Raw genomic sequence first — 12,216 nt, 5'->3', positions numbered from 1 at the left:
TCAACAATGTTTTATTTTAAATTAAACTAATAAGTATGTCATAGTACACAATTGCAAACATTCAGAGACAGACACACTTTGGGCTTGGCCAAACAGTGCTCTACAGCTTTGGTAAATACAGACAATATATTTAAAATGGATTTCAATCATTCTTCTGTGATTGAGAATCTGCAGTATGTGAAATAGCACAAAGCATGGACTCCTTTCTGTACAGCTGATAGTTACTAGTTTGGCTCTCACTATGCTCACACACTCATCACTATACATCTACTATCCAATTTCATTATCAGCCCACGTATTAATCATTGTATATGACTGCTCATTAGATCATCTCTTTTAAAATTGCTTGACCCAGTATTGACTTTTTTTTTACCCCCCTTCTCATGTCTTCATTTCACATTTCTCTCTCAGACTTGCCTCTCCTCTCTGTATCTCCATTTCCTAGGCAGCGTATGTTTCAGACATTCCCACAGGGACCTTTCTCTATGGTCAGCCTGAGTGCAGATATTTCAGCACCTTGATTCCGGAGTAATTACACGAGGATAAATGATGGCTCTCTCTGAATGTGTCTCTCCCCCTTCTTCTGTCAAGGCATCAGGAACAGGACCCGGGGCACAGCAATCACTCAGTACCACTCTGCAGGAGGGAGTTTGGATCTCCCAAAAGTTTACATGGAAGGACAAAAAGACTTTTTTCACCCTGATTTCAAAGTAATTACATAAGAATAACTCTCCCTGTGCCCCCCCCCCCCACTTCTTTCTCTCAGGCTGACAGGAACAGGACTTGGTGCACAGCAATCAATCATTGGAGCTCTGCAGGAGACACTTACAATCTCACAAAAGTTTACATTTACAGTTTTTGTTTTTTTTTTACCCCAGTTTTTATTTATACAGGGGCTTTGGAGAGGCTTGCATGCTTCTTTTTGAGCACCATCCTGTCTGTCATTCATACAGCTGTACAGAGTCCCAGCAGCGAGCCGCCAAGGGCAACTGCATGCTTCTGTTTGCCACAGTGCAGCTCCGCCGGGATAACTGCAAATTGCTCATAGGAACTACAGTAATGGCTACAGTGGGACAGCTCATTTGCACCTGACCCAGATTTCCTCACGTGTGCTCCCATTTTAGTCCATTTTTAAGGTTCTAAATAAAATTAGGTTACATTGTCTTGAACAGCTCCGGTGTATGTGTGTGTACTACCTGAGAATATTAACTGAAAGGTTTCATGCCATTCCTTTACTTGAGATTGCCTTTTTGTGATTCCTGTCACCTTTACAGAATGCCTTTGTTCTTGAAGGCCAAAGGCTATGTGAAGTATATCAGCGAAGAACATCAAAATCCAACCTGATCTTATGTTTGATACCCAGCAGGCTAACAATAACAATTTGAGATTCTGGGCAGGTATAGGGTACCTCAGACTGATGCATTTGCCCCACGTTAGGAGAAAAAAAGTGTCCTGTGAGAACTTTCAATGAAAAAAAATAAAAATAAAAATCTAAACAAAAACAAATAACAGGCTTTGACTTTGTACCATCTCCTCTAGGGGAAATATCCAAGCTCACCGGGGTAGGAGTCCACTGCTGCCCCAGCAGAAGGCCTCACACCAGGGCCTTGATTTAATCACTGCCCAGCAAGGGGAGAGGCCAAGCAGGCAACAAAGCTGCCCTCCAGCCTTCTATCCTCCTGCCATCAATGCTCCCTGAAGGTTGACCCAGGAGAGGCCGCCCCTCACCCTCCATCCTCCACCCAGTTTGTTTGAAGATGAGAGGAACTGAATGTGAGGGGAGGAACGGCCAAAAGGAGGAGAGGCAGATGAAACTCTAGTTGTTCTCTTTGAACTGCTAATCACAGTGTTTAAAGCTGACCTCGCTTCCTGTCTCTCTTTCAGTTTGGCTCATTAAAATATGTACCTCAATAAAGGCTCCAGATGGGAGTTCAGCATGAGGTCCGATTCCCAGTTCAGCCCAGTCACAACGTATGTCTGATTTTCTCCCTCAAAGATAAACAGATGAGAGTCCAACAAGATCATTTTAATAATCCGCACGCTTCCATTTCATCAATGCTTTATAAATAAGAAAGGCCATACATGTGCAGCTGGTTGACAATGGGCTCAGTGGTTTTAAACTGGCCCTGCGGAGATTTGCTGCTAAAATCTGTTAGATGATGTCAAGTAGCTGCAAAAGCAAACTGTATGGTAGGAACACACTACCTGATCAATACTCAAGGTGGTTAGGGAAATGCTAGCAGAAGATTTAAACAAATAGTTTAGGCACAAATAAATCCCTGGCACAGACACACACACACAAAAAAAAAAAACAATCAGCTGAACGTTGCTGAGTAGGTAAAAATATGTCTCATTTTCAATGTGTTTTTTGTCATTTTTAAATAATGACAAGGCCAGAAACAGATTTTTTTTTCTGCATAGCAACTCTTTCGGTTCCAATTACATTTTCTTTTACAGAAAATACTTGAAGTTATGCCATACTGACATATCAAAATTAACAGTTAGTCCTTTCTCTGAGTGGCTAAGCTGGATGTACCCATATATGAATGAACAAGTTAGCTGCCACTTACACAGTTGTGTGCTGTCACAGCAAGCAAGGAAAGCTAAGCCTGAAAATAGACATCACTTTGAAGTAGATCAATTAGATCTTCCTTTTTATGTGATGTCATAACGGAGGTTTTGAATTTGATCCCCGTTTTTATCAGTCACGTAATTGACTCTATTCTTGTGGCAGCGGCCCTGCATTGCCTCGGAAAGTTAGTTTGCTTACCGTCCGTTGTTTCTATTGTTTCCATCATTTTCACGGGTGTGACTGTTCCAAGGCTGGAGCTTGTCAGGCTGAGATTAGAAGAACTTAATTTACAGGTTTGCACTATAAGGATAATCGTGGGAGATTTGACTGGTGTTTAACTACAGCCAAAGTGTACCCAACAAGCTGTCCCAGCACACATGTGTGTGGAAACTAAACCTGAGCATTAAGTGCTAAGTGGCAGCAGTAGTGAGTAAACAAGGAAATAACACTGACTTATCATCTCTGCTCGACACAGAATATCATTACAAAAGTAGAGAGAGAGAGAGAGAGAGGGCGGTGCATCCGGGTGAGAAGAGCAGAGATTTATCTTGTTAGAGAGTATTTAGCAGAGTAGCAGTGCAATGTGCACTTTAGACTGTCTGCGAGTGAATAAATTCCAAAACTCCTTAAGGCCTGAAATTCCGCATCTCTGCTTTGCTTCAAACTGCAGCCCAGACCATGCATTTATGAAGGAAAACTGCACTGAGGCTGGAATATACAGCGCTGGACCGTCATTGTCAGTTAATAATAAATAGTTTGAAAATTACCATTGAGGGAATTTTTATACATATTTTCAATCTATATGAGATATTTGATACTTCAGCAGAATAAGGCAGAATATTCTTCAGACTGGAAGAGAAAAGTGACAGCTAGAGCTTGGTTCTTCTTTCCTCTTTGCAAAAGTCACTGCATGCCACAGTATTTCTACATTTCATTTTTTTTTTGTTTGTAATGTTGCACTGACACAGCAATCACAATTTTATGATTGCAAAGTCAAAAATAATGACAAAAACCTGTATTATATTATCCACTGTGACAATGTGTTATTTATTTACCCCGATTTCTAAAAGGTAAAGGTATGTTTTTGGACTATTGGCTGTTGATTCAGTTTGGACACTTTTGAACAGATGATAGTAGGCTGGGAAAAAAATCCACACAGACTGCTTGGACAGGGAGGGTGGAGCACGGAGGGTGGACATGATGAGACGAAGGAGAGTAGGGTAGCAAGGGAACAATCAATCATCACTCCTGTTGGTTTATATTGACTATGCAGTCCCACTGGGCTACCACGGTCAATGTGCTTTCAGGCGTTTTGCGTGGGTCGATGAAGGAGCGTGCCTGGCGTAACACACAGCTTTTACGGGGATATGTGCCTATGTATTTGTGTAATAGATATGACGTTATTTTGCACAGTGTGACTTGACAGGTTTTCATTTATGCACATCACATGGAAAGTATGCCTAGTGTTGCAAACTAAATAGATCTGTTTTTGAAGTTACAACACATACAAGTATCAACACAACCACGCTAGTGATGCCACCAGGCACCAGACTTTGCCATGTGCTGAGGGCTGAACTCTTAGAATTAGTTGACCTTGCTATCAAGCAGCACTGTGCCCAGTGGCAGCATCCCAAGAAGCAACAGTATCAGTTGGCTTTGGCCCATTGTCTGTGCTTGGCATTCATTGTATTATATAAATGGGTGACGAAAAACCGCCAACACAAAACCACACAACTATCTGAATAATGTGCTTGCCTACAAATTTGAACCATTGTAGTCGCAATGGTTCAAATGCAGATTCATTAGTTTATTATTATTTTTTAAATATTTTTGACAACTGTGGAAAATAATTTTTCAAATGAATTAAAAGCAATTGTTTTTTGGTATGCACAGTTATAAAGCCGCAGGTCTTTTGTTGAAATATCTTTAAGTGGGAGTGGATAATGTGAATAAAATCTTTTATCAAAGTGTGAATTCATTCATTCATCTTCTACCACTTATCCGTTTCCAGGTCGCGGTGGGTGCTGGAGCCAATCCCACATCACATTGGGTGAGAGCGGGGTCACCCTGGACAGGTTACCAGTCCATCATAGGGCCAACGCACAGAGACAGACAGACAGACACCAACAACCACTCACACTCACACCTATGGACTATTTAGAGTCAGCATTTAACCCAGACATGATGTCTTTGGATGGTGGGAGGAAACCCACGCAGCACTGGGAGAACATGCATAGTCTGCACAGAAAGGCTCCAGGCCGGGAACAGAACCAGCAGCCTTCTTATTCTTATTGTCTGGCAACAGTGCTTAACACGATGCTGCCCTGCTGCCCAAGTAGAAATTGATATTGTGATATTGATAAATGTTGTAATATGCCCAATCTTCTGAAAAGTCTAATGCAAAATCAATTGAGAAACCACTTATTATTGTCTGTTTTGAGGCAGCTGGGTGAATAAAAGGTCCGGCATCAAATTGAATTATATTTCTGCATACATCAAACATGTTAAATCGTGGAACATATTCTATTACTGTAAATATTTCAAAATCAGTCATTTAAAAAATGTCATTCACATTGCAGAATTGTGTAGAATACACTGTAGACTGATGAGGAAAACTAGAGACTTGCATCTTTTAATCCAGAGAGAAAGATTTTGGAATGAGTTTGTTTGATTTTGAGAGCAACAAATGAGCTCCTTTTCATTGAGACTGGTACATGTGCTGTCTCTGCAATGATTTGTAATCCAGTGCACTATGTTGCTTTGAATGTTTCTGCGCACAACGTAACATTTCTATCAGAGGCCTGGCCTGCAGTGATTAAGAGTATTCCAAGGACTTGAGTGCTTGTCCACCAATAAATAGAAGAGCGTAAACAGGGTGTTGCAAATTTAGAGAAACGAAAAGATGCTGTAAATAGAAATCACATGAAAAAGTAAACGTGGTTTTAGGAGAGGAACATGAAAAGAGAGAGGAGCCTTTGGACACAGCTCTGATTAGATGAACACAGAGTGAGGCTGAAACTGAACGTCTTTGTTTACTGTCTTTCTGCTTGGGATAACATTTTCTTCTCTTTGCTGATTGGAGACAAAACATTGTCAGCAGCTCATTTTGAGCTATTTTTGCTCTCCTCCTTGCATGTTCTTATGTAAATTATGAGACAACCGTTGATACACAGGTATAATTAACGAATCAGCGTTGCAGTGTATAGCAGGACACAACTTATTCTCATGCATGCATGTGCACATGTCAATGTAGAAAACTGATATATTTGTGAGAAATAAATTCTAAGACCACAATTTTTTAACCTAACTAGTCATCAATCATCCGAATGATGTGATGCCACAAGTATGTACTGACAGGCTCTGAGTGATGGATGTTTGACAACTGATGATTACCTGAGCTCAGGGGTGTTTCTGGCCCTGAGAGTAAACCTCTCTGAGGCTTTTACCTTGTGGCTGGAGATGGACAAGAGGAAAAGAAATTTTGACTAAAGAAACAGAAATCAGCTGTCAACCTCCCCCCGCAAACACACACACACACAGACATGTTTCTGACATGAATTTTGATGCAATGTGTTTGGAAATAACAGTACTTCAAGCTTTTATTAGATCACATGATTGACCATGAACTCTTTTCAAGCATGTTGTCTAAATGAAAATTAGATGATAGAAAACCTACTCTGAACCAGGGCATTAATCCATTTTCAAGGTCTGTTCAATAAAAGGATATTAGCGGTAATAGCAATGCAGGACATGTCCCTCAACATTGATCTCAGGTTCCATGCAAAATAGATTTTCTAAACATTTTTATTTAAATAATATATTTGAAGATTTTGAAGTAACTACAATTATTTTAAACATAGACATTTTAAAAAGTAGTTATATTTACATAAACTTTAGTTTTACACTTTTTTTTTTTTCCACATCCAGCTCCTGCTCTTGGGTTCTGTTTTATTTACTTCCTGGTTTATTTAGTGTCCTCGCCTCTGTTCTGATTTCTTTACCATAAACGCTCTCAATCACACTAAGTGCTAGCATGATGCTGGTTATAAACCTGGTAATTCAACCCAGATTTGTTCTATATCGTTGTCAACGTTTGACACATAAAAAGGGGTTTAGTTATCAGGATCCAACCATTAAGAAACACGCACACACATCTCCGGCAGGGTGGCTTATTTCCCTAATGACGATATAATCGTCAACTATTTGAGGAATTCAAAAACGTAAAAAAAAAGCTGAAAAGTAACTTTACAGACTTTTATAGACTGGGAAGAAAATGCAGACTATGTAAATGCATAGATTATGATAGCCAACATACACTACAGAAGCTTCTGAAATCTGATTGGCCCATCATGTAGACGTATCTGACAATAATCATATCTGTGTATTCCTTTAAATTCATGGCAGAAATCGAATTTGTCACATGATAATCTGATCACCACCTGCAATATGATGCATCACTGCTGCACCTTCATTTACTATTCATATTTCCACTTATCTTAATTATTCCTCAATTTATACTCGTCATTATTCTTGTTTTTTAATCTATCCACCTATCAGAATTTAAGTATGTCTTGTAATATCTCTTGTAATCTCCCTTTCTACTTCTACTGGAGGCTACTGGGGATTAATAAAGTATTTCTGCTTCTCATCTCTAACTTTCCTGCTGTATCATAAAAGTTATATCTGGAGATTTCAAATGTCCTGGGAATACAACAAACCCAACAATTATCTGTGGGACTTTGTGGATGAACTGCAGTGTTGTTGTTTGGGTCTCTGCATCAGCTAAAGTAGTGTATTGACGGACAGTCGGTGGACCGTCAGTGCTCCTCTGAGTATCTCTGGACTCATACGGCTCTAAAAGCTGGCAGATGGATGTCAATCCATCTCACCAATCTATACGCCTCATATAGAAACCTCTCTGAGGGACCAAAAAGGTTTTGCTGGTCTTGGGAAATTCTTGCACTTCTGAGAATCCTCCGACAATCCACTCTGATTTTTATTTATTTATTTATTTTTTTCACAATGAGGTAGAGTGCAGGTGAACAAACACGCGGACATTCGGTCTACCGTGTTAAGACTGTACAAGCACAACAACAATCCGCTCGGAGCTCTGAGGTCGTACTCGAGCAGTTTCTGAGAGACTTGATTAGTCAGAGGACGGGGCTTTTATGATCAGTGATCTCAATCACTAACATACCCTGCTCACCCTGGTAAGAAGTGATCCAGCTTCATAGCACTGAACTTGAACTTAACCTGAACTTGCTTCAATAACTCCAAATCCCGCTTGGTGGTGCAGGCCCTGGATCTTTGTCTGCCTTCCTCCCTGTGTGGTCACTTGCCCCACACTGATGTGTTTCACCTGTGTCGAATTGGCTCTCCCTAACTTGTATATATATATATAAAACCGTTTCCCAGCTGTCTTGACCAGTTAGTCTTGTTCCCTCAGGTTATTGATCCCTGTGACTCCCTAGTGAGTGTTTTTCATCCAGGTTCTATTTGTTTGGACCTTGAGTCTGCTGAGCAATTTGAATAACTTTGCAGTGATATCGCTTTTTGTTTTTCTCCCTTTACCTTCTCTTAGATTGTGACCTTCTTACGACTTGCACTAGTTTGACTGGTGAAGTCAAGATGCTCAAACCCATCATCAGGATGGGTTTCCTTTACTTTTCTTAATTAGCTTGCCACTTGTAGTGGCTGACAGTGTCAGTGGTAATTCTGCTCTCTGTACTGACAGAGCGTCAAGTTTATTTCTCTCAAGATGATAATGATTTCATTTCATTTCAGATGTATTTGACAAGGACAATGAACATTAATAAAACATAAAATGTAAATGCACAAGAGTTGGCCCGAGAGCTATTTTGTGTCCACTTTAAGAGGTCAACCTAGAAAAGGTTTTCAAATTTATTCAGCTAAAAGCAGTGTAGACAAAACTGATGATGATTATTACTAACAGAGGGCTCTTTGAAATATTTAGAGTTTTTTTTTTTTTTTTGTTTATTTAGCTATGTTGACCTCTACATCTCTGATTTACTCTAATGATGATCGGTCCTTCAAGAGTTCAGACAATCAGTTCAAAAGCGACAAAATATCTTCAGTTGACAGAATGAAAAGCCACCAGTGCAGAAAATGTCACTAGGTAGTGGCACACTTTGGAGAGAAAGGATAAAGGTTTGGTTTTACAGGAGTGACTTCATTGTTTGTTGTGTATGCTTTCCCACCACCCAATTTGCTGAGCATTTCTGACACAGTGGCCTTTCTTTTATCAAAAGTCTGAGTCTGAGTAGTGTTTCTTTGAGCTGGCTTACCCTCAATAAAGTCAAGGTAATGAAATGAATCTGAGAGAGGCGGAAAACAAGAGGCTTGGATTGAGTTGAGTTGAGTGGTTGTGCGTGGACTGACCAAAAAGTGAAAAGGCTTTCTAAGCCTGACAGGTTATTGATTGGCTCAAACTTCCCAAAAGGACCCAGAGACTTTTGGAGGGAGAAATGGTTGCTTCTTACTCAAACAACCCCTCCTTTAGTTTTTCCCCCTTTTACATTACTGTATTTTAAGTCTTCACGCTATTTAAATTTGTTAAAAATGTGTAGAATAATGGAATCAACACAAATTAGGAAAATTTTGAAAGGGTACTGTATGACAACACAATTCTCCATTAACACATCACTTAACACTTACCCCACCACTCCATGCCACAAGAAACAACCACAGAGCTGATGTCTGTCTTAATGGCAAAATGCAGCTTTGTGAACTGTAGCAGAAATTGTTTTTTGAATATTATAATTATTCATCTGTATATAATTTTTTGACATGGTTTCCTAACTCTGAATTAAAATAATTGCACATAAATTGTAATTCTCTTCACAGTATGATACATCTTGGTTTCATTTTAAAGTCATGCAATGAGGTGAAATGAATTACCTTTTTGGATGCTGCCTTTGAAAAGACTCTTTATTTTCCAGGAAGAATAGTGAGGACATAAAATTGTCACAAGCTGGGACTTGCCTTGGCAGAGATGACTTAATACGGTCAAAGAAACAAGTAGGAAAAATAATTTGAACCATTATTAGATCATTACAGTGAACTTATATTTATAATAGTCATGAAGCCTAGATATAGAAAGGTCGGCTTCTGTTTAAGCACTGAGTGCTGACAGCCACTGAAGGTCTGTTACCTCCTTTCCTGCAGTCTCAACTCAGTTCCTACATATGTGTTTTCCCTGTGGCATCTTTCAATTAATCTCTCTGCAGCATGACTGTGGATGTGTGTGTGTGTGTGTTGAAATTAAAAATAGCAAGATATCAAGTTGTGAAACTGAAAACAATTTCAATTTCTAAATTTTGAACAAGAAAATGTAAATATGTGGCGCCCATAAGAAATGAGACCCTGCTCCTGCTCTTCCCTTGTTTATCTTCTGATTCAACCAAAATCTGGAAATATTCCACCTTTCTATGAGGGATTCAATTTTAAAATAACAGATGTGAGAGATTCAGTAATGGCTTTTTCAAAGATGTGTTTTAAATTCAGCTCTTTTAACTACTTTGTAATATATAGCATATTGATGATCAAACTTTTAGAATATGACACTTTTTCCAGCTGTTATTTAAAGTCCCTTTTCCAGAAAGGTTTTTAGCTTCGTAAAAATACTCTGTGTATTGTGTTTATGTGTTTTTCCTGCATAAAATGGTAAGTAAGCACCTATACGCCTCCGCACTAAATTAACAGCTTAAACAATGGCATTGGTGTAGGAAACACATCAGAGTCTTAGCTACATGTTTGAGCCTCAGTAAAATTTAATCAGTTTATTGTGACCAAAACTGTTGACTCGAAGAATTATCTGCTAGTGCAGTTGTGTGTTTATATTTTTGTTTTGTAGAACTTAGAGTACCCGATGTCGTGTCCACTCATGCACCCTCAACCCTGAAAGACTCACAGGTGGAGTCTCAGATTTATTGGTGGGAGAAAAGCGTAACAGAAGAGCACAGATGATGGACTGGTGCCCTAAATACTTTCTTCTGAATCAAAGCGGTGGAAACCAAAATGTTTCTTGCAAATCCCAGACCCTGGAGGTACTTACTTGTGACTCAGTTCCGATTCTTATTTTTTAATTCTGCTCGGCCATGTGAAGTTCATTCATTCATTTGTCTTCAACTGCTTACCCGCCAGTCGCCAGTCCATCACAGGACCAACACACAGAGACAGACAGAGACCAACGACCACTCACACTCAGATCTACGGACAATTTAGAGTCACCAATTCACCCAAACATGATGTCGTTGGACGGTGGGAGGGAACTGGAGTAACCCACACAGGTACGGGGAGAACATGCAAACTCCGCACAGAGAGGCCCCACGCCGGAAACCAAACACACGACCTTATTGTGGGCCACCAGCACTAACCACTATGTGGCCGTGCTGCCCCGGCCATATGAAGTACATGATTTAATGTATAATTTCAATAGAGCTTGATGTTTCAGCTGTTTAATGGGCCACTTTAAAGGAGAAAAGTCCTTCTTGTCTTTATTCTATGATTAGAGTTGAAGTTTGACTTTAATAGCTACAGGATCAACGTTATAAGTGATTGGATTACATTATGTGAAGTGGGTATAAGGCTTTATAGTTAGCTGTTAGCAATATAATGTATTCTCAAGAACGTTTATCATAAGGTCTTATAGAGGTAGTATCGCAGACAGTTGTGTGACTGATATTGTAAAGCTTGTGTTGGTAAATGTGTTTGCATCAGCATACTTTATTAGTACTCTCTTTGATTGCTTCTAAAATATACTGGGCTTAAACATCATCCGTCTCCTCCGATTAGAGCTTTGTGTGGCAGATGTACATGCCTGGCATGTATGCACAGACAGCGCACAGTCATCAACACACACAAACATGAATTGACACCCACTCATGTACACAGACAATTCATTCCACTGCACAAAAACATGTCCTGACTTAACTTATCGCAGGACTCATCCATAATCAAAACTGACACTCCTTGCCCCCCCCTTCTCCTGCCTACCCCTCCTTACCCCAAATACCCACCTTCTGCTCTCGCATCTCAAAACAGTGGGTTGCAGAACACTAGATTCTCTCTGTAAGCCCCAGGCCAATTAGTGTGGTGTTTCAGCATTGTTATCTGCCTGTCATGGTGGGTTTCTCCTGCCCGCTCTCTGTTTGTGGCAACACAAACTGCTGCTGCTGCTGCTGGGCCACAGGCAGCCGGGAAGCCAGAGAGGAGATGAATGAAGAGGAGAGGATGAAAGGGAAGGATGTGCGACGAGTGGGAAAAATCATCTTATTTAAGAAGAGGTGACTCCGAACAATGAATCAAAATTTTTGACAAATATTATGCACAATGCTCTATCAATCATGCTTTCTTTCACTGCTACCGTGCACATCACGGGAAAAATTTAATGAGAACATTCACATATACATGTAATGAAAAATCAGTGTGAAGGGAAGAAAAATGTTGCCTCCCCATTGAGGAGCTGAAGACAAACACCAGCCCATTTTTCCTCTATCATCCTCACATTATTCAGGATAACTAATCATTCTGCTTTGGGATGGAGAGTGAGAAAAAAGACGGCAAATTGCGTTTTTACAGGGTATGTTTATGCGCCTTTACCTTGTACTACTACTTGTCTCTGT

Source organism: Echeneis naucrates, chromosome 14 (assembly GCF_900963305.1).
Source record: "Echeneis naucrates chromosome 14, fEcheNa1.1, whole genome shotgun sequence".
NCBI lineage: Eukaryota > Metazoa > Chordata > Actinopteri > Carangiformes > Echeneidae > Echeneis > Echeneis naucrates.
The sequence above is the reverse complement of the archived record's forward strand: the minus strand, read 5'-3'. Positions refer to the sequence as shown.